Genomic DNA, 23,444 nt, shown 5'->3' with positions numbered 1-23,444 from the left:
GCATCGGGCGCCCAGATATTACACAAGTACCGAAAGGATAGAAAATCTAATGCTGTGTACACATGGTGAGATCCCTCTGCTATTCGACTTAAGATTCGAGTGCTATGCAATCTTTGCTATCTCTGTACTATTTACATTCAATTCATGCTATCTACATTCTATTTGCACATTATAGTCATTGCTGCCCTGTTTATCTGGGTTTTGATTTGTGCTGTCACAGGAGCGCGCATCACGATAGCAAGGTAAAAAACCTGTGCGCTGCACATACGATCTGCATGCTATTTTGACTGTATAATCAAAATCTAATGGCAAATCTCAATGTGTGTACACAGCATAACTCTCTCTGCTCATGCTACATCTGCCCCCCTGCAGTGCACATGGTTTTGCCCATTAGCAAACAAATCTGCTTTGTGAGTGAACCAGAATAAGACCCTTCATGTCATGTAGGAACGCCAAACCAGCAGAAATTATTTGCCCACTGTGTCCCAGCTGGATTGGTGACAATCTGCACTGTAGGTGGTTTTGAACCAGGATACGATGCAGCGGTGAGGCACCTAGCAATGTAATATCCAGCTAAGACAACGTATTGACTGAAGAAAAATGAAGTGCATTATGAATGGGCATTAATGTAGTTCTACAAAATAACAGATAGATTAATAAGACAGGGACACAATAAAAGTACAAGTTTATTTATCACACACTACAATCATACACACTACATCTCATACTCATACACAATATACTCACCTATTGGGTCCACCGCAGGTCTGTCCCCTTGTCCAGTAGAATTCAACTGTATGGACCCGTGAAAGGAAATGATACTTACAGACTCCTCCGGTGAAGATCGGTCCGCTTCGTTCCAAGTAGCATCCCGGGACAGGTAAAATGCCAGTACGAGCACCAAGCCAGACCGGGAGTAGTGTGCGATTGGCCACCCATTAGCTATTAAGGAGTTTCAGAAAACCTATTCATATTTGTATTTGGCTGCCATATACTGTATATGGACACCAAATACAAATACGAATGCATACGGCTGCCTACGCTATCGGAAAATGCTTGTCATTAGCCGTATTCATAATTTTTTTTTTTTGTAAATTTCCCCCAATGGAAGCTTATTGCTTATTGTGATTCAGTGCAAAATTGTACCCTAATGCATACAGTAACTTCAAAATGACTCCTATGATTTTGTTTTAAGAAAATGGAAAAAAAGTCTATAGGTATTCACTTAATTGGATTTAATAAGGTTTAATTTCTCAAGCAACGATTGCTTTAATTTATGGAAACTTAGCAACCACTGCAAAGGCTGGAAGGAGCAGAGTTCAGATCCAGTAGCTAGTTAATTACAGTATTATATAAATAAACTATTTGATTTATGTGATTATATGTATATTTTTTTATAAACAGTTACATGAATAGTGTAAATAAGCGACGAACCCTGGACAGAACTCTATTCCATGACCACCCACCAGGTGTGTTATTGAACGCACCGGTCTTCCTCATTCCTCCAAATATACTAGATCACATCCTCTTCAAAGGCACATACTGTATGATGCTTGGTTACAAGTAAATATGAAGCTACAAAGAAATCCGAAACTCACCCCACTTATTCCTATCTGGGGAAACCCTACCTTCCCTCCTTCTTTACTCTACGCATCCTACATGGAGTCGAGTCATAAAGGTTTGGACCTAGCCACCAAATTATTAGATCCAGGGGGATCTTTCTTCCCTTTTGTTACCCTCCAGGCCCGCTATGACTTACCACATAACTAATTATTTATGTACCTCCAAGTACGCCACTACATAACCCCTATGATTTCCTCCATCATCTCACTAACCGGACCCCCTTGCCCCAGTATTCATGCTCCTTTATCATCACAGGTATAAAATGAACTTCTTCACTCCTTAACTAACTGACCCCCCCTCTCCATTCTCTATGCCAGGCCTGGTCACTAGACCTCCCTGACATCTCCTCTCCGCAAGATTTATTCACAACATACACCAGAACACAAAAAATCCTCCATTTCTCTTATTTAAAAGAAGTACACTTCAAAACTATCCATCAGTTCTATATAGGACCAGCGCCAAGCAAGCACATGTCCCCAGAGGCCACAGGAGAATGCAGTAAATGCAAAATGATGAATTGGGCAGTACGGACGGTGTAATGGTTAGCATTACTGCCTCACAGCGCTGAGGTCATGGGTTCCATTCCCACCATGGCTCTAACTGTGCAGAGTTTGTGTATTCTCCCCGTGCTTGTGTGGGTTTCCTTCGGGTACTCCGGTTTCCTCCCACAATCCAAAAATATACTAATAGGTTCATTGGCTCCCAACAAAATGAACCCTAGAATGTCTGTGTGTGCACATGTGGTAAGGAATATAGATTGTGAGCTCCACTGGGGCAGGGACTGATGTGAATGTTCAACTATACTCTGTAAAGCGCTGCAGAATATGTATGCGCTATATAAGAAACTGTTAATAAATAAATAAATGCAAACTTCTTTCACTGTTTATGGTCCTGCTCCAAGATCCTAAAGTATTGGTGCAAGATAATCCACTTTATCAATACCCTCCTCTCTCTCCAACTGCATCCAGACCCTTTAGCATGTTTGTGCATACATTTCAAGAATTGGGCATTGCCTCCGTCCACCAACAAACATATACCCCCTGATTACCACCTCACTTACCTTAGCGAAAAAAATGATCCTCACCTACTGGACATCTGCAGCACCATCCCTATGCGAGTTGAAAAGCAGATTATTCCAAATCCTACTATTTGACAGATGCGCTGTGATGCTGGGACTTAATAATAATGCACAGTCTTTCTTTTCTAAGTGGGAAATGTTGATCACTTCGCTTGACCAAACGCAACATTCACAAGTGATGTCCTCATTTAACCTAGAAACCAAACCCTGCAACTAGCATATCCGATGAAAGGTATCTGTGAATCTTTACTGACAGCTTTGGATCATAATAATCAGAGACCTCCTGCACGTGTTGAATCCCTATGATATTAGACCTAAAGTGCCATGCTGGACAGAATACTAGATGAAAATGTTTGGCATATGCGAATCAAGTTTATACATGTATTTACTGCATCAATTGCTGCGAAACAGCGTATAAGTCTTCATGATAACACCAACTCCCTACCCCCCTCTTGTCTTGCGTCTTCTTCTAATTCATCATCATATCCGCCCATTGCAATTTAGCGATAGGGCGTTTAAAATTCTTGAAATGTTTACTTCTGAGAATGTTTATTCCTCGTTTATCTCCCCAACGATCTGCTCTCGCATTCACCAACTATAACTGGCTGCAGGACTGCGGAGACCACAAAATAACCACAGTTACACCACCACCGTTTGTTTGAATATCTTTATTGCAATGTACAATTCAGTTTATAAAATAATAAAAATCTTAGAAATTAAATAGTGTAAATAACATTACATTAAGTAAATGGAGTCACCATCTTGTATCTTCCCAGTTTCTGGTTCCAGTAACAGGAGATCTTCTTCCTGATTCCTGTTTGATTTCCTGAATCTGTTTTCAAATGCAGCAGCGTTGCCAGCAAATAATGCTACTTAGTTCCAAGCCACTGCACTGGCCCTGCTGACTTACTGCCCAGCGCCACAGGGACCCCGCTGCCTGCTCCACGCTGCACGGACCCGCCAATGCCAGCTCCCTGGGGATATACATGCAATAAATCGCATGCTATTTATTGCATGTATAATTTGGCACATCAAGTGCCAAATCGTAAGCGAGCCTCCTGGGGAGCTGCCGGGGGGCTCTCAAGGGCAAACTGGTCTGACTAGTCCTTAGGACAAATCGGACTAGTGTAAGATGTTTAGTACTGTATTGTTACTTGTTATCTCATTGTATACCATCAGGGCCGGCGCCACCACTAGGCAGCCTTAGGCATTTGCCTAAAGCGCCGGCCACTGGAGGGCAGCCACTTGGAGCAGCCCCTCCATCCCCATCAGGTGTGTGGCTCCCTCTCTCTCTCACACCAGCCCCCCCTCCAACGTGCAGCAACGCTGCAGCCATCGCCGCATCTCAAACCCCCCCCCCATCCTGGAGCGAGATGCTGCTCCCTCTCTCTCTCTCTCACCAGCCCCCCCCCCCCCATGCAGTGATGCTGCAGCCATCTCCGCCGCCACCCGCTTGCGCACACCCTCCCCCACCGCGCCAAGCGAGATGCTGCTCCTTCACTCTCCTCCTCCCCCCTCAAGTGGAGCTGGTGAGCGATGCCCCCCTCCCCCTACCCGCCTGAAGCACTCCGGTGCCTTACTCCGCCTCTGTATACCATCCACAATTCATCATTGGAATTCTGGGATATCTTTATAGTCAAAGCAAATGTGAATTTGCACCATGCAATTTCTTATTTTCATGCAAATGTATTCAGTCTGATCTTTAATATTCTGTACTAAGACTCATTATTGTCACACAGTTTGTAACCTCATGATCTTTTGCCAATCTAAATCTAAGCCACTTTCAACTATTTCAGGTATTTTCCCATTTCTCCAATCATTATCTATATGCAGTCTGTAGCCCAGTGCCTAAGAGGCCAACTGATCAAACAATCTGCAGTCAGTAGTTCATAAACAGCTTTAATATATATATATATATATATATATATATATGCTAAGATCCGTTGGACTATTTATTTATTTACAGTTTCTTATATCGCAGCATATTTCGTTGCGCTTTACCATTGGAACTATAATGGGTACTTGTTTCCTAGAACGGCGCCCAAGATTTTGATCTTAGGCATCGCAAGGAAAAATATTGCTTCGGTCACATCGCATGCGGCCAAAAAATCGCATGCGATGCGACCAACGCGATTACCGCGATTTTACATAGGGAACAATGTTAAATGGCCCAATTGACCCAATTTCACATAGGGAACAATGTTAAATGGCCCACAGACCCCAAATACCCACCCTGAAGTGTGAAATGGCCCCCCCAATTGTTAACGCCACCCCACGATCAACGTCAACCTGAAGCGTGGCGAGTGCAGCGAGCCCGCGAGGGGTGGCGGTACATGTCCTCCGACCTTTTCATACCCCCACTATCCACGTCGGCGTGGAGTTGAGAATAGAAAGAGTGGCGAGCGCAGCGAGCCACCGAGCCCGAAGCGTGGCGAGGGGCCGCGGAACACACTCCCGAAGCGTGGCGAGCGGACACAGATTACTTAACATGTATTCCGCGTCCCCTCGCGGGGCTCGCTGCGCTCCCCACGCTTCGGGCTCGTATTCCGCGTCCCCTCGCGGGGCTCGCTGCGCTTGCCACGCTTCAGGCTCGGTAGCTCGCTGCGCTCACCACACTTTCTATTCTCAGTGGGGGTATGAAACGGTCGGAGGACGCGTACCGCTGCGCTTGCCACGCTTCGGGTTGACGTTGATCGTGGGGTGGCCTTAACAATTGGGGGGGGGGGCATTTCACACTTCAGGGTGGCTATTTGGGGTCTGTGGGCCATTTAACATTGTTCCCTATGTAAAATCGGGTCAATTGGGCCATTTAACATTGTTCCCTATGTAAAATCGGTAATCGCGTTGGTCGCATCGCATGCGATTTTTTGGCCGCATGCGATGTGACCGACGCGATTTACATTTTACCATGCATTTCTATGTAAAATCGCGACCATCGCATCGGTCGCATCGCATGCCATTATAATGGCATGCGATGTACATGCGATGCCCGCGATGGGCGCCGTTCTAGGAAACAAGTACCCTGTAATGTTATAGTGGGATGTTAGCGGTGCTGGTGGTGAGGAGGGGGTTATCGGGATGGAGGCCAGCGCTTAGCCACTTGCAAGGCAGCGGATAAATCAGGCTCATTATTACAATAATTTATAGAAAATGAATAAAATTCAGTAAAGACAGAACCTGGAACTATATAAAGCTTGTTACTGGGTACAGTAAGAATTTTCAGTATCCTTTCTTAATATATTCTACACTGTACTATGGGGGGTTCCATTAGTATAGAAGAATGGAATAAAATGAGCACTCCTTCATTTTTAGATAAGTGGCCAAGAACTGCACAAATGCTACCCCTTTCCCAAAACTCTCTCTCTCAACAAATAGCATAATTGTGCTCCCTCCGGAGTGACTGCTGGCTTATATCTTACTGTATCCTATGTTTGCGTAACCCATCTAGGTCAGGAAAATTACATTGACCTAACTTAGTATACTGTACCTCATTCTATTACTGTTATAAATTGCTGCAGACCATCAGATAGAAACTGGGACAGTACCATTATCACTGTGATAACCTGGGATGAATTGGTAGTCGTTTTCCTTTGCAACACCAGCAACATAAAGGAAATGTGATATTTGTATATATAAAGAATAGAATGTATACATGTAAGAAACCTTGAACTGACACCTTGCTTTAAGCACAGAAGCTATTATGGTAGCAGTACTTGACATTTTCACTGTGTGCTTTATTTTTAAAGCACACGGTGCTTAACAATGCAAAATATACTTTTATGAACATTGCGATATAGACCCTTGGTACTTATGTATTAGCCGGGCACCCGGCTACGCTACGCTGACAACTAAGCTTTGGCTACGTTGTCAGGGTAGGCATTGGCGGGCGCCCGGCTAATATGTGACAGGCAGCGGGGAGGGGATTCAGCGGCATTGGGCGGCGGGGATTCAGCGGCGGCCGGGCAGAGGGTGTGGGGGGCTTCGCTTCAGACTTGGTGGCTCGCTGCGCTCGCCACACTTTCTAAAATTAACTCCACGCCCACGTGGATACTGGGGGTATGACGTGGATACTGGGGATATGATCCTTTATGTATTAGTACAGCTCCTTGCGTAATTTGCGTAACTTACGTCATTTGCGTAGCCAGCATAGTGGTGTATTGGTATTCTCAATACACCACTACGCAAACTCCATAAGGGGCGCCCAGATAATACATAAGTACCGACCCATTAATATTGTGATGCTACATAATATTTATTTATTTATTTTATTTATTAACAGTTTCTTATATAGCGCACACATATTCCGCAGTGCTTTACAGAGAATATTAGAACATTCACATCAGTCCCTGCCCCAGTGGAGCTTACAGTCTATATTGTCTACTACATGTACATGCACACAGACATTCTAGGGTTAATTTTGTTGGGAGCCAATTATAATAGTATATGGACAACCCTATGGGGTGCTGAATGCTACAGAGAAGGGGTGAAATTTTATAGGATGAGAGATTCAGAAAGTGAGAAATTTGGTAAGAAATCTCCAGTTTTTTTTAAAGCGGCAATCATTTATACTGCAATCAAACTGGTTTTGCAGTGTCAATGATTGCCGCTTTAAAAAAAACCCTGGAAATTTCTTACCAAGGGCAGGATGTACTAAGGGGAAAATGTGGTAAAACATTACAGCCTAATTTTTGTGTACTGCAAACTAACAATAACACATGTTGAAAGGGATTGTTCAGTGGACAACAAACAATTATGATCTACCTCTGGCATACAGCAGCTCAGTGGACTCCATCTTACCTGACACCGGCACTGGACAGCAGAAAATTCCAAGCATATGTTATCATTTGTGTGCAGGAACATTCTCATGATTGTGTCTCCCCTGGGTCCTTTGCGGAACTCCCCATCCACTCATGTCTGGTCAGGTATATCCATCATACGATGGGATCATTTACTTTTCCCACAGTCAGCAACATGTTACCTCAGGAATCCTTACACATCTGTACAGACAGACACAATGATGCATGTACAGTAGATGCTTATGATTGGTCCCAGAGCATTACATTACAATATGACCTCTCCTACTAAATAAACCTTTTTTTGGAATAAAATGTAAAAGAGCAATTTGAATTCACAAGAGATAATGCTCAGTCAGGTCTTTGCTGCCTATAAAATACATGTTTGTTTGTCAGTTTTTCTCCATCTTGCTGCAATATTGAGTAATTCCGGAAGAGTGATGTTTCAGGTGATAAAATACCACGCATGTTTGGGGAGCACATAAAAAGACCAAAGTGTCTCGAGCATATGGTAACAGATTGGAATTCCTAGTTCTAGAACGGCAAACAGACACATATTTGTCTTTCTGTAAGTGAGATCCATGGTGGAATTGTTGTAAGCATCAACGCTGCAGTGGAACTGATATTATTCGACTTATATAACAGTATAGGAAGGGCAACGGATTGACTGCATAGGCATACAGTGTATTAAACATGCTGAGGCAGGGGTGGACTTAGGAAAGCATGTGACTCGGAGGTAGCCAATAGGGCCTTAGGGATTGGCAGGTTAGCTGGGTCATTAGGAGTTGAAAGGGGAGGAGTCGGCCTCTCTTCCCAGGAAAATTGAGGTGAGTGGATGTGTGTCTGCTGTCTGCTTACCTGAGTAAATCCTGTGTGGTTGTGGTGAGAATTGTGAGGTAAAATTTGCAGGAGTGTGTGTGATTTTTGTCTGCTGCCATGCCCAGGTCAGCTCCCCAGCGTCCCAGGCGTGCTGCAAGGCGGCCAGCCCGCTTTGTTAATGAGGAAATGGCGGGCCCTGCTGACGGCGAAGCGGCGGTTGTTGCTGGCTCTGCTGCTACCGCCTCTGGCCCTGTTCGTGGCCGGGCGGCGGTCGCTGGTCCTGGAAGGAGGGCAGCGGCTGTCTCCTCGGCTGCGGGAGGTCGGGGGAGAGGTCGCGGTACAGCCGCGTCACGCGGCGGGCGCGCTGGCATAGGAGGCGCCCGTCGCGATACTGTAGCCCATCACGCAGTCTGCCAAAGCGCAATAGGCGCTCGCGGTCCCCCAGGCCCCCTTCTTCTGTGCACACAGGTGGCGTTGCTGCTGGTAGAAAGCAAAGGAAGAGAGTGGAGACGGTCGACTTGGTGGACACAGATGTCGACGACGATGATGATGATGACACATGGGAGGAGCAGCCTGGGACTTCAGGTGAGAATTCATCTGATGGCGAAAAGGGGTCACACGCGGGCTCTTCATCCGGGGGTTCCCATTCTTCGCACTACTCCTCCTCTTCTTCTTCTTCCTCCCCGGGGGGCTCTGATGAGGGTAGTGCATCAAAGGCCCGTAAGAGGGCTGCTAAGTATGCGAAAAAGGAGGCTGGAAAGCGAGCTAAAGGTGACAAGCGCAAGCGTCTGGCTTCAATTTCCAGGAGAGAGAGGAAACGCAGGAACCTACCTAGTGTGGTTCATTGTGACTATACTAAGGTTCTCCGGGGCCTTCGCGAAAGCTGCAGGAAGAAAATTCAGAAGGGTGACTTTGTTGATTTATTAAGCTTAACGGATGAAGCCAAAAAAGCCCATAAGGCTGCGAAAGCAAAAGGGGGAATAGGTTCGGACACTTTTAGATCCTATGATAATTGGTTGTCTGGGTTTTGTGTATTTGCCGCATGCTATTTGGAGGATAGGCCCGACGAGCATATGAATATCATTCGCTATATTCATATGGTCCATGATATGTACAGAAGGTACGGGGGGGTAGCATGGAGGAAGTACGATGAGCAGTTTAGGCGCAAGCAGGACTGCTTACACATAATAGATTTTGGCTGCAAGGACGTTGAGGTCTGGATGGAGGTGACCAGGGTTCAAATGGAGGCTGCGGAGAGCGTTCGCCCTCCTACAGCTGCGGCCCCTCTGAGCCATGCACCTCAGAGGGCTATCTCGGAGGGCCCAGCGGCTAGGCGTGTCCCACCCGGGGGTAGGTCATTTGCGCCTGGGGCTGCTAGAGGGAAGTGTTTCGCTTTCAATAACTCCTTCTGTAACATGGGGCAGCGCTGCCGCTACAAACACATTTGTATAACTTGCTCTGGTAATCACCCTTCATCCAGCTGCTTTCGAGGGGGCCGCCCCGCCAGAGGGGCGGGCACAGCAGCTACCAATAGGCCCCCCTCCACAGGTTCTACTCGGTAGGGCTTTAACACCAGTTTGTGCCAAGGCTATGTCTCCATGGCTTCATAGTTACCCAGACAGGGAAGCCGCAATGTTTTTGTTTAAAGGTTTTTCTGAGGGTTTTAGTTTACCAGTTAAAGGTGAAGTAAAAGGGGGGACTTTTAGGAACTTGCAATCTGCAAGATCCCTGGCGTCAGTATTAAGAGAGAAGGTCCTTAAAGAGGTGCATCTAGGTCGCATGGCTGGCCCCTTTTTGGCCCCTCCTATAGCTGACATGATCATTTCACCTGTCGGGGTGGTGCCAAAGAAGGATCCGGGGAAGTTCAGGTTAATCCAGCACCTGTCCTATCCAGCTGGATCGTCAGTTAACGACGCCATTCCTTTTGAATGCTGCTCGGTAACTTACCAGTCCTTTGATGATGCACTCGCGATGGTCCGTTCCTTTGGGCCGGGAGCCCTTATGGCAAAGATCGACATAGAATCGGCATTCCGCCTTTTGCCGTTGCATCCCAATGCTTTTAGGTACATGGGCTTCCGCATGGGGGACGAGTACTTCATTGACAAGTGTTTGCCGATGGGGTGCTCCGTTTCCTGTGCATTCTTTGAGAGGTTCAGTACCTTTTTGCATTGGTGCGTGGAGAGGTCCTCGGGATTGAGTGGGATCGCTCACTATCTCGACGACTTTCTCTGCGTGGGGCCTGCAGGATCGGATCAGTGCGAGTGCATCCTTTACAGCATAAGGGACATTTTTGCTAAGTTTGGGGTACCCATTGCAGAAGAAAAGACCGAAGGGCCCACGACCTGCTTGTCTTTCCTGGGGATCCAGATTGATACTAAGGCAGGTTGTTGTTGTTTACCTCGGGACAAGGTGGAGAAGCTGAGTCAGGCCATTGACCTGTGCAGGGGGGCTCGCAAGGTTACATTGCGTCAGGCACAATCCCTGCTAGGACAGCTTAACTTTGCTTGCAGAGTTATTCCGATGGGGCGGTTGTTTTGTCGCAAGCTGGAGCGTTCCACTGCTGGGGTTAAAAGAGCGCACCATTTTGTGCGCCTGTCAATGGAAATCAGGCGTGACCTTGTCATTTGGTCCTCGTTTTTAGAGGATTTCAATGGCATTCACATTTGGTTGGCTCCGGTTGTGGATAGCTCCAGATTGCAACTTTTCACTGATGCTGCGGGTTCCACTGGCTTCGGGTGCTATCTAGGCGGGAGCTGGTGCGCAGAAGCCTGGCCTGAGGATTGGAGGAGGGAGGGCCTGACCAGGGATATGCTCCTTCTTGAGCTTTTTCCGATCATTGTAGCAGTTGAGATCTGGGGTTCTCGCTTGGCGAATCGCAGTGTACTTTTCTGGTGTGACAATTTCAGCGTTGTCCACGCAATTAATAACCAGAAGGCTAAATCTATCCTGGTTTTGCGGGTGCTGGGATAGCTGTCATTGCAGTGTTTGCGGTTTAACATCTTATTTAAAGCAAGGCATGTGCCCGGCACACAGAATGAGGTTGCTGATGCGCTTTCCAGATTTCAGTGGGAGCGTTTCAGGAAGATTGCTCCTGGGTCTGATGCTGTTGGTGTTTCGTGCCCTCTTTATGTTTAGCAGGTCATCAGGCCGGACTGGAGGGGCTAGCCGAGCTGTCGGTAGCGCCAGCTACGCTTGGGAAGTACCGCCAGGCTTGGTCGGAATGGGAAGCTTTCTCTGGAGGGTCTGCGCAGCCAGGTGGGCGAGGGCAGAAACTTCTGCTATCTTTCCTCTGGAAACTTTACAACTCAGGCAAATCCAGGGCGGTAGCAGTTAGTTACTTGGCAGGTATAGCGTTCTTTGCACAGCTAAAAGGGTTCCCTGACTTCACCTAATGATTTCTAATACGAAAAGCTATGAAAGGCTGGCTGCGTAAATCCCCAGTGGCCCCTGATAGCAGGCGTCCCATTGACGCTTCAGTCCTCCCTTCTGTTTTAGATAAGGTAGTTTGCTACGCTGAGTCCGCGTATGAGACTTTGTTGTTTCGTTTGGCTTTTTCAGTAGCATTTCACGGGGCGTTTAGAGTCCTTGAGTTGGTTGCCCCTTCTAAACATAGGGATTCTTGTTTAATGGTATCAGACGTGCGGTTGGACGAGCAGGCGCTTTGGTGCAGGATCCGTCGCTCAAAAACAGATCAGTTAGGAAAAGGAACGTGGGTGTCAATGCCTTCTGTGTTGCCAGTATCTATCTGCCCAGTAGCCTTGGCAGGGCAGTATGCGCTTGTGAGGCCAGATTCTGATGGGTCGTGGCTGTTGCACTATGATGGTCTACCTTTGACCAGGTACCAATTTTGCTGGATGATGAGGCGTTGTTTGGAAGGCCTGGGTTTGGCACCAGGGGACTTTGGCACCCACTCCTTTAGAATAGGCGCAGCGACGTCAGCGGCTAGGGCTGGGTGGCCGGATAGGGATATTAAAGCCTTGGGTAGATGGCGCTCAGCAAGCTTTAGAAAGTACATTCGTCCGCATTTATTGCCCTGCTAGTCTGTGTGTGTTTGGTTTCCAGTTGTTTGGTTGTATTCCTATGTTACCCCAGCCCGCCTGTTTCCTACTCGGGGATTAGCTACGCTCTGTTGTTGGGCCAGCGTCCGGAGTTTTCACGCTTTTTTGCCTGACCTGACGGACTGAATTCGGCTTATTAATTCGGCTAATCTGGCTTTTAATTAAGAGTCCCTCAGCAGGTTCAGACGTTTTTCCTCCGGCCGAGTAATCCCTTTCTTTCCGATACCCTTCCACTACCTTTCCCTCCCTTTGTGAGTTTTCTTACCTACTGTGTCTAGGAGTGGCTTCAATTGTGATTGAAGCAGTGCTACCGCACCAAATTTGTGCACAAAATTTTTTCTTTTTGGCAGATCCTCCCGTAAAATGTACATTCCTGTCATCATTAAGAAATCATACTAATCCCTCATATTTAATTTTTCCTTAGGTGTGGGCCTCGATTGCATCAAGGTGTGGGTTGTAGGCCACTCATTTGTCTATTGGGCGGGTAGGCTGGTAGCCTCAGGTGAAGGTCCAGTTGTGGCAGGTTGCCAGCGTGTGCGTTGGCTTGGAGTGAGGGGAATGTCCTGGCGCGAGCTAAGGGCTTTTCTCATGGTGAAGGTAAAGAGTTATGGGCTGCCAGAAGTTTTAGTACTTCATTTGGGCGGCAATGATATGGGAAAAATGGCGCAACTGGAGTTACGGGCCCTGATCCTGGGTGATCTGGCCGCTATTAAGGCTGCATGGCCTGCTTGCACCTTGGTATGGTCATTCATAGTTCCCCGCCTGTGTTGGAGAGGTGCCAGGGACTGTCGGGCAATTGACGAGGCCAGGAAAAAGCTGAACTCGGCTGTGGCTCGTTGGGTTCTGCAAGCTGGGGGTGCGGTGGTACCTCATGAGAGGATTAGGTTCAGGTACCACCAACTATATCGTCCTGATGGGATACATCTTGTCAGGGCTGGTTTGTGGATTTTTGTGGAGGATCTGCTGACCGTGATAGCTTCGGTGTTATAATATGGTGGCGGGGCGGGGTCTCCGGGACCGGAGCCCCGCTTTGGCGGGAAAGAACGGCAAGTTCATAGATTTTAGATTATTTCTTAAGTTTTGTTAGTTGCGGAGTTAGCTGGTTTTCGGTGCGCTCGCCTCTCATTGGCTTAGGCCTTTCGCTGGATTACCCGCCCGGGGACTGCGAACCCACCCGGATGGGTGGGTAGTCAATGTTGTGGGTTGAGTGGATACCGTTTTTCTGGGTTAGGCTGATTTCCGCTAGTTAGTTTGGGGGGTGGAGCTTAACAATTTTAGCCGTTCTTTCTGGCCACCATAAAATAACCAATAAAATTAAACAAACTTCAAATTAGCTTAAAGATTAAATAAACTCAGCTAACATTCATCTGCCAATCTATGTCTCCGAGTCTTTATTTTTAGATAAGTTTATGTAGAAGTGTAAGCGAATATGTACATGCTAGAGGTCACACATCTGCTGATAGCATGTTTAGGGCAACGGAATGACTGCATAGGCATGCAGTGTATTAAACATGCTGAGGCAGGGGTGGACTTAGGAAAGCATGTGACTCGGAGGTAGCCAATAGGGCCTTAGGGATTGGCAGGTTAGCTGGGTCATTAGGAGTTGAAAGGGGAGGAGTCCGCCTCTCTTCCCAGGAAAATTCCCGCCCTCCCTCCCTATTTAGTTTGGTTTCTGGGGGGTGGGTGTTGGGTGTTAATCGTGTTAGCTGAGCTGCGGGAAAGAACGGCAAGTTCATAGATTTTAGATTATTTCTTAAGTTTTGTTAGTTGCGGAGTTAGCTGGTTTTCGGTGCGCTCGCCTCTCATTGGCTTAGGCCTTTCGCTGGATTACCCGCCCGGGGACTGCGAACCCACCCGGATGGGTGGGTAGTCAATGTTGTGGGTTGAGTGGATACCGTTTTTCTGGGTTAGGCTGATTTCCGCTAGTTAGTTTGGGGGGTGGAGCTTAACAATTTTAGCCGTTCTTTCTGGCCACCATAAAATAACCAATAAAATTAAACAAACTTCAAATTAGCTTAAAGATTAAATAAACTCAGCTAACATTCATCTGCCAATCTATGTCTCCGAGTCTTTATTTTTAGATAAGTTTATGTAGAAGTGTAAGCGAATATGTACATGCTAGAGGTCACACATCTGCTGATAGCATGTTTAATACATGACATGAAGGGGGTGATTCTGTTCTGCTCGGTCCCTGGCGTATTCGCACCGGACGCAGATATTTGCGCTCTGCGCATATTTGCATATGCGCACGTGCAAGGGCGCTGTGTGAACACCCCCGGCGACTTGCATAGTCATTGGGCGGTATTCAATGAGGCTGATTCGCCAGGTTTTTATGGCGATTTTGTGCTGTAAGGCGAATTTCTGACTAAAACGGTGAATCACCCTATTCAATGACCAGATGGCGAATACATTTCAAGGTTTTTTTCGCCATGATTCACCGAGTAGCAATCGCTATCTTTTTATGGTGAAGTGGAAGGTGAACTTTTAAAATAAAATGTTTTGTTTTTTACAATTGGTGTCAAAAAATCTGGATATTTATTCTGAGGAGGGGCATGCTATTTTTATTCATGTGCTGTAAGCACATGATTATATATTTAATAAAAAAAAAATATATATATATATTTTTTTTTTACACAGACCAGCCAGCAGGGGGCCGGAGCCGAGCCGCTCATTAGATATTCATATATTCACTTCACCCGGTCCCCTGCTGGCACCCCCGGGGGGCAGCCTGTGCTGCCTGGCTCCCGGGGAGCCCACCTCTCCCACACAAACGTTCTGGGGCAGGCAGGGAGACTTCCATCTCCCTGCCACCGTCCCGCCGCAGGAGCTCAAATTCGCCGGTCAGGGGCAGCGAGCCCCTGACTCGTTGAATACCGGAGCCAGCGAGGCTCCGGAACGCGGCGAACAGTGGCGAATGTGCAGCGAATCCTAAACAGGATTCGCTGCACGTCGCCGGTATTCACATTGAATTGGACGTTTATGCTAAACATCCATTTGCAATGCAGCGTGGATGTTCGCATGGCGGCGGGGCCCATTCGCCCGCCTCGTGGGCGTCATTAAATGTCTCGCTAAGCTGCAAAGTCTCTAGCATACAGAGGAAAAGCAATGCACATGTTTCAGATGAAATGTGTCTTAGCGTGTGCAGATATTTATGTGCAGTTTAGCAATCTGGTTGTGATTCACCTTTGAACTTGTCCTGGGTAGATGGTGCGTGATCCAGGGGCGTAACTAGATATGCATAGGCCCCATAGCAAAGGTTTTAAAGGGCCCCCTATTTAGCAACTGATGGTGATAAATGTGTGTAAAACATATTACTTAGACAGTAAAGATGGGCCCCCTTCAGCTCTGGGCCCCATAGCAGCTGCACCCCTTGCACCTATGGTAGTTAAGCCTTTGGCGTGATCTGTTATACGTGCATGTGTGAGGTCACCCATGACAGGGCACACACTGCGTCCCAGCATTCCAGCAGTAGGCACAGTAATGCTGTGTTTTTTGTGCACTAGTTGCGTGTCTGCACCAGGGCACAACTGTGTGCAGAACAAAACATAAGACAGGTGCCAACACCAATTACATTCATCACAAACACCATCCCTCAAGTAACAAGCAAAGTAGGGCAACATCTCACGCTACAGACACACAGGCAGAGAAGAAATGCAAGCATCACACTACCCCTTCATTGCAGAGCCTGGTGTATTATTAACCCCTTGCTGACTACAGGAATGGTACACATAATGAATGCAATAGGAGCAGAGGAATTAGTCATTGTAGAGGAATTAGTCATTGGCCTTAAGCCATGGTGCGATTCCTTTTCTATTAAATCACAATTAGATTGGGATTGATTTGCACAGCGCCCTGTACACCTTTGATTTAGACTATATAGTACAAATGCGGTCTTTAAGCTCCCTGTCTGACCCGGGTCACTGACATCACACAGAGGTGGGCAACATCATTGGGGGGGGGGGGGGGGGGGGGAAGGTGGAGGAGGCAGTGCTTGGAGCTGACAGCATTGCCTTCTCCATAGTGTGAACAGGACCTGGGAAGCTTGACCCGGGAAGCTTGGCCCGGTTCTGACCTAAGTTAAAGTTCAGTGTGAACAGGTAACCCGGGTCCTGTTCACACTGCACCTTGACGCTTTCACACCCCACCTTAACCCGGGTTGGTGAAGTAACGACCTGAGTTGAGAGTGCTGTCTGAAAGGGGTATAACATAGAGGTAGAGACTTTAACTAACTATTCAGTGTTACCTAGCGTGCTTTACTAACATAGTGGTACAGATCTGAGATAAAAGATCTAAATGTAGGGGAGCACAGAAATTTACCTAGTGATCCCTTCCTTTCTTTTAAACTCCCCTGCTGTCTACTCTAGGTGGATCTAGATGTGCTACAATGGCCACCATTGCATCTATATTGAACATGTTTCTCATGTCACGTTTCACAGTCAATCATCGTAACGAGTGTTTTTTATCCATTACACGGCTCTTGCACAGCATTCAATATAGAAACAATGGGTAAAATTTACTAAGATGGGAATTCTACTTCACATGGGATGTTGCTTTGGGCAACACATTAGATCCTGTCTATTATCTCCTAGAGGGTGCTAAATAGATAAGAAGTAGATTCTGATTGGTTGCCCATAGAAGCATCCCATGTGAAGTAGAATTCCCATCTTAGTAAATTTTCCCCAATGTCTTGTCTCTCAGAACACTTAATGGCATCTATAAAAAGAAAGAACGTCTACTGAGTCCCTTAAAACCTCTCTGGTGGTGGTGTCCCTTGTAGTGTCCAGTACAAACGTCCAATATTTGGAAGGATTGGGAGGGGGAGAGTTGGTCCAAGTGAGAATTTATTTTTGTAATCCCAAGGTAGTCAGACTGTACACGCTCGGCCTGACGCGTTTCGTCGTCCACAGACAACTTTTTCAAAGGTATACTGGCATGGGTCTGGTCAGGGTTTATATACCTCTATAAAGGAAGTAAAACATTTGACATTTCATCTCATTACCCGATTGGTCAAGGCAAACAACAATAAAAATGCGTATATATCTATGGTAACTCTAATACACGATATTGTATATAATAATATTCAGTAGGAGGCAGTATATAGAATAAATAATATAAATAACAACAACATAAAAGAAAGATCTGAAAGTGATTTTGAAATTATCGGCGCTTCACCACCGGTTGTTGGAATGCAAGCCGTGTCCAACTTCCGGTTTCTGTGGAACGCATTCGCTAATAATAATTCCAAATGCGCCCTTTTATTGGTATCAGGCATGGAAAACTGATGACATGTTATCTAAGGTTGTGCTGGTTTATGGGGTGTGAGATTCGTTTCTCACACCCCATAAACCAGCACAACCTTAGATAATATGTCATCAGTTTTCCATTTGTATTTTCCTAGCCTTATACTGTACCAATAAAAGGGCGCATTTGGAATTACTATTAGCGAATGCGTTCCACAGAAACCGGAAGTTGGACGCGGCGTGCGTTCCAACAACCGGAAGTGAAGCGCCGATAATTTCAAAATCACTTTCAGATCTTTCTTTTATGTTGTTGTTTTTTATATTATTTATTCTATATACTGCCTCCTATTGAATATTATTATATACAATATCGTGTATTAGAGTTACCATAGATATATACACATTTTTATTGTTGTTTGCCTTGACCAATCGGGTAATGAGATGAAATGTCAAATGTTTTACTTCCTGTATAGAGGTATATAAACCCTGACCAGACCCATGCCAGTATACCTTTGAAAAAGTTGTCTGTGGACGATGAAACGCGTCAGTCCGAGCGTGTACAGTCTGACTACCTTGGGATAACAAAAAGAAATTCTCACTTGGACCAACTCTCCCCCTCCCAATCCTTCCAAATATTGGACGTTTGTACTGGACACTACAAGGGACACCACCACCTGCCATTCATTGGAGCTACCTTATCAAGGACTGGAACCTTAGGATCCCCATAAAATCTGGATCAGGTTCAAAACCTCCAGCAGGTATATGGACACCCGCCATTCCAGTTTCCACAAAATCTATGTGGGAGATTGTGACTATTCAATTCGGGAGAGTAACCCTAGGAACAAGTGAGAAACCCTTTACTGTTTGTATCTGTGTTCAAATTATTTGTGTATCCCATATCAGGCTGTATACCTTTATTTTATATCAATTTATGCAATTGCTTTTAAGTTACTGAATTTTTAATTAGTAAAAATAAAATATTTGTAATACCCAATTGGTCAAACATACTTATTTTTTGTTTAGCGCTCCACCACCCCTTGTGTTTTTTTCCTAGTCAAGGGCAAATGCAGGATTTACTGTAAAATGCCTCAGTCACACACGGGGGTGATATTTGGTGAAATCGCTGGTAATATGGTCGCTGAGCGACCATATTGCCAGGGATTTGGAGTGCTGCGCGCTCCCGTGTGCACTCCCTAATGGTCGCTGGTCGCAGGAGCATGCTCCTGCGACCAGCGACTTCCCCCGGCGCTGAGCAGGATGTCAGCGCCGGAGAGATCAGCGCTGCTGCTTCTTCCCCCCTTCCCCGTGACACATACACAGCGGCGGCTGCTGCTGCTGCGTACACGGAACGTACGGGGGGCATGTCTGTGTAATAACATGATAATAACCCCGGCGGCAGTGTGTACCCGATACACCCCGCCCCCAGCATACGTCACGGGGAAGGCGGATCCATACCATGAAAGCTGCCCCCCCCCGCCCCGTGCCGCTTCTCCCTCCCTCCCTCCTGCCTTTGTCTCGTCTCTGTACCCCCCTGTAGCAGTGTCTCCTTTTCATCGCTGATGAAAAGGAGACACTGAGCAATATGATTGCTGGCGGTATATTGCTAGCAATATATCGCCAGCAATCATATTGCACCGTGTGTACACAGCACAAGAAAGAGAGAAATGTTGTTTCTGGTAAACTACAGTCTAATGCAGGGGTGAGGAACCTCAGGCCCAGGGGCCGTATGCAGCCCCCATAGCCGGTATGAGTGGCCCGCCCACCTGCCCGGCAGCTTTGCAGGGAGTCAAGTACAGAGGAGTTCTCGTGAGATTCCTCTTAATCAACAGCAGCCGGAGACTGTCAGTCCTATTCAGCGGCAGCCGGCGGAGCGTGGGACGTCTGCAGCAGCACAATTTGTAAGAGAAATTTTTACATATGGCCCCCAAAGGATTTTTTCCACATACAAACGGCCCTTGGCACCAAAAAGGTTCCCCACCACTGGTCTAATGGATAAGACAGGGTTTACTTTACACATATTTTACACACAGCACACATGGGTGTGTTTAATTAGTGAGTAAGTACCTGGGAGGAGGCTTAAATAGACTGTTCTGTGTTTGGGTCAAGGAGACAGATGCTGGATGAACTTCCTAGTGATTATCCTGTGGTTCTTAAAGCCAGTCCGCGGGACACCACACAGTTCACATTTTCCAGGTAACCCAACAGGTGCACTCATTACTGACTGACACAATTTAAAAGATCCACAGCTGGAGCTAATTCTTTTACTTGATTCTGTGAGGAGGCCTGCAAAATATGCACTTTGTGTGGTCCTGAGGACCGACTTTGAGAACCTGTGATGTAGACCAGTGGTTCCCAACCTCGGTCCTCAAGTACCCCCAACAGTTGCATTTTCCAGTTCACCCAGCACAGCAGGTGGCAGGTGCACAGGTGGTGGTAGTATGGCTATATACTGGGTACACACCTAAAGATTCAGTCTGTCTGGTAGTACAAAAACCTGGTAATGTGTGGAAACATATTTGTCTAAATGGCTATTGTCTGTTTTCCAGCATTTGGGAACAAATGGTAGATTGTCATTTGTTGCCATTAATTACCAGATTTTAGTTCCCACCAGATTGGACAGATGCATCTGTAGTTGTGTAACCAGCTTAAGATTTGGAGTCTGCATTGCAACAATTCAGCTTCTCTTTCAGTGTTTATCATAATTATTGGATATTAACATTGTATACCTCCCAACATGACCCATTCTAGGAGGGACACAATGCTCTATTTTTGGACTTCCCTCTTAATTTATTATTGCCAGCACCTGTTTTAAACAGGTTCATTGATAAGGCAGGTTTTTCACCACAGGTGATGGAAATCAGAAATTAAGCAGAAAGTCCAGGAACAGAGCATTGTGTCCCTCCTGGAGAGGGTCATGTTGGGAGGTATGACATTGTATTCTTCTTTTATGGCCTTTTCTTTTCGCTGTTGCTGCAGAACTGTCTTCTGTCTCTCACAAGGCCACATCTCAAATGTAATTTTCTTAATCAATCAATCATATAAACAATCAATTAATCAATAAATCTTATACCTTCCTTCCACTACATATTCAACCTCCATTTCCCTGTACTGATCTAGGGCCTCTGATCCAGTAGAATACTTTATTAACCTGCCAATCTGTCTGCCAATACTGTTTCGCAATATTTCCTAGATGTGCTATTTCCCAGTCTGCTTCCAGTTGGATCAGTATAAAGCACCACAGTCAGGGCTAGTCCTGGTAACTAGGGCAAGGGGCTGCTACCTGCTTGTCAGTCACAGAAAAATCCAAACCTCCTTGTGATGGTTCTTGGTGAATACCGTTGACTACGATCCCTTGTTCCAGATTTCGCCATCTATCATATTTTTTATCTGCAATAAATACAGTGATAGGATCTATCCCTCACCTTTTTATCTACGCCGGGTGAAAGGAACTGGGCATAGAAAGCTCAAGAAAGTACTGTACATAGTTTTATTTATTTTTTCATTTTATGGCTGTTATTTGATGAGAAACTTTATACCTGAAAAAGCTGGAAGAAACATTCATAATAACACAATTGATAGTTGTATTGCTTTTATTATTTGAGTATATGGTTCAGCGCCTTTGATCTGCACATAATCTTTTTACACATGAAAACCTGAACAGTCTCACATGCGCTATCGGAATGAATTGACAGGTGGTACACGGACATCAGATGTTTCAGATGTCCGTGTACCACCTGTCAATTCATGTTGACAGGTGACTCTTTTAAGCATCCTTACTCAGGCAAGACATTTAAAATACAACATCATTTTACTTGTAACTCCATGTTCACGGTCTATCAATTAATTTGCCCCTGCAGTCTTTCCTACATAGGAAAGACCGAAAGAAAATTCAAAGAAAGGATGGCGATGCATCGCTGTACCATCCGCCAAGCTCTGGCATCGGGCAAAAGTGACCACCCTGTCGCCCGTCACTTTGTTGAAAATAAGCATTCACTCAGCAGCCTTCGTTATCGCATGATTGACTGTATCTTGCCAAATCTAAGGGGTGGTAATCGGGGGCTTCAGCTGTTGCGCTGCGAGGCTAGGTGGATTCACCGCCTCGATACATTGGTACCGAGAGGCTTAAATGAAAACATTTCTTTCTCTGTTTTCAGGTGATGCGTCTTGTTTTCTATACTTTGTTATTAATTAAAAAATTTTCTTTACTTTTTTGCAGTGCAATCGACTTATAAACAGATAAACGCTATGTCTACATTTTTAGTGTCGACTTCTTCCCTGACATTCATTTCGATGTATTCCATTTTCAATGTACTGCATCCCCCCAGGACCATTGTTTGTTTTCAGAGACAATAAGTGCCTATTAACTCAGGGTGTGTCAACCATTCAGTTTGATATATTTGTTTAACATTGACCAATGTATTCAGAAGCGATCGCATTGCATTATATTATGCCCTTTCTTTTATGATGCCATGCTATTCCATGCTTAGTTATGTAACATTATGTACGATTTTTTGTCTTTAATACATTACCAAGTGAAGCTGAGTATCTCCTATTCAAATGCGCATTTTTTCTGCTATTTAATTAAATATCCACAGACCCTGTTGCTGTAGCTTAATGACCGTTTTTTACGTTTTTTACGTTTTTCACGTTTGATTGTTACCCCCATCCCCCTGGCAACCACCTCTCCTCCCTCTACTATGACGCAAGTTGCTTGCGTCTGAGGGGCGGGTTCTTTGCTGCGCGAGCGTCTCAGCCTCACTTTTCCTGGTGTCCTCGTCTATAAAGGTACTGTTTGCACTGTTTTCTGTATAACCTGATGAAAATTACATAAATTGAAACGTTGTTATCAACTGGCCTTCTTCGTGAATTATTGACCATTGGCTAAGAGTGCCACACCACTGTGCTTCTATATATATATATATATATATATATACCCTACATTGCTTCTATTGAATTCCTCCTAAGATGATTAGCACCTGCGAGGCTAGATCTTCACCTCAAATAGCCTCATCTGGAGGGGTGAATTAGGGCCGCCCCAACTCCGATGCCACCAGGTCTTACTTTGAGACAAAGTGCCAGAGATCTTTAGGAAGGAGACAAGAGAAGAAGCTAGCTAAAGGTGCCTAACAAAACTGGAAATAAACAATAACAGCACCCCACCGTAAGGAAGCAAAAAGCAAACTAATCACACAAGCGATCTACTCGCAAACCACAGGCGACCTACAGTTCTGCCCAAGTACATCGTGGCTGCGTTGCGCATAGAGTGCGCCATGCAAATCGCGCCTGGATCGCGCCTGCTCCTTGCGCTATAGTCCCGTTATAGATCGCGTTATAACGTAACGTAATCTTGTAAATGTAACCTGCACTTACACTCATTGACCACCAGATGTCACTTTTCCCAAACAGTACAGCGCATGCGTAAAAATCTCTTCTACAAAACAGTGGCCGCCACGACTTTTCACTACGGATTTTGTCCTTACTTTACGGACAGTTTGTACAGTATTTATTCGCAGAAGCAGCTACGTACGGTCATTTATGTAATTGGTACAGAAGCCATGCTAACCTTTGCTATTGCTGGATGACTACTTAAAACATTATTTGAGGACCTACAGTATCATACTTTACACTACGGATTTTGTCCTTACTTTACGGACAGAGTTATTTTCTTTTATTCGCAGCCGCAGTGACGTACTGTATGGTCATGAACTGTATGTGATTGGTGCAGAAGCCATGCTAACCATCTGCCAAAAGTAAAATCACAGGCAATAGTGGCCTAGCGGGTAGAGGCACGGCTTCACTATCTCAGTATCAGTAGTTCGATCCTCAGTTGTTT

This window comes from Crinia signifera, chromosome 2 (assembly GCF_055691185.1).
Source record: "Crinia signifera chromosome 2, ASM5569118v1, whole genome shotgun sequence".
NCBI lineage: Eukaryota > Metazoa > Chordata > Amphibia > Anura > Myobatrachidae > Crinia > Crinia signifera.
This window is presented reverse-complemented; position numbering follows the sequence as displayed.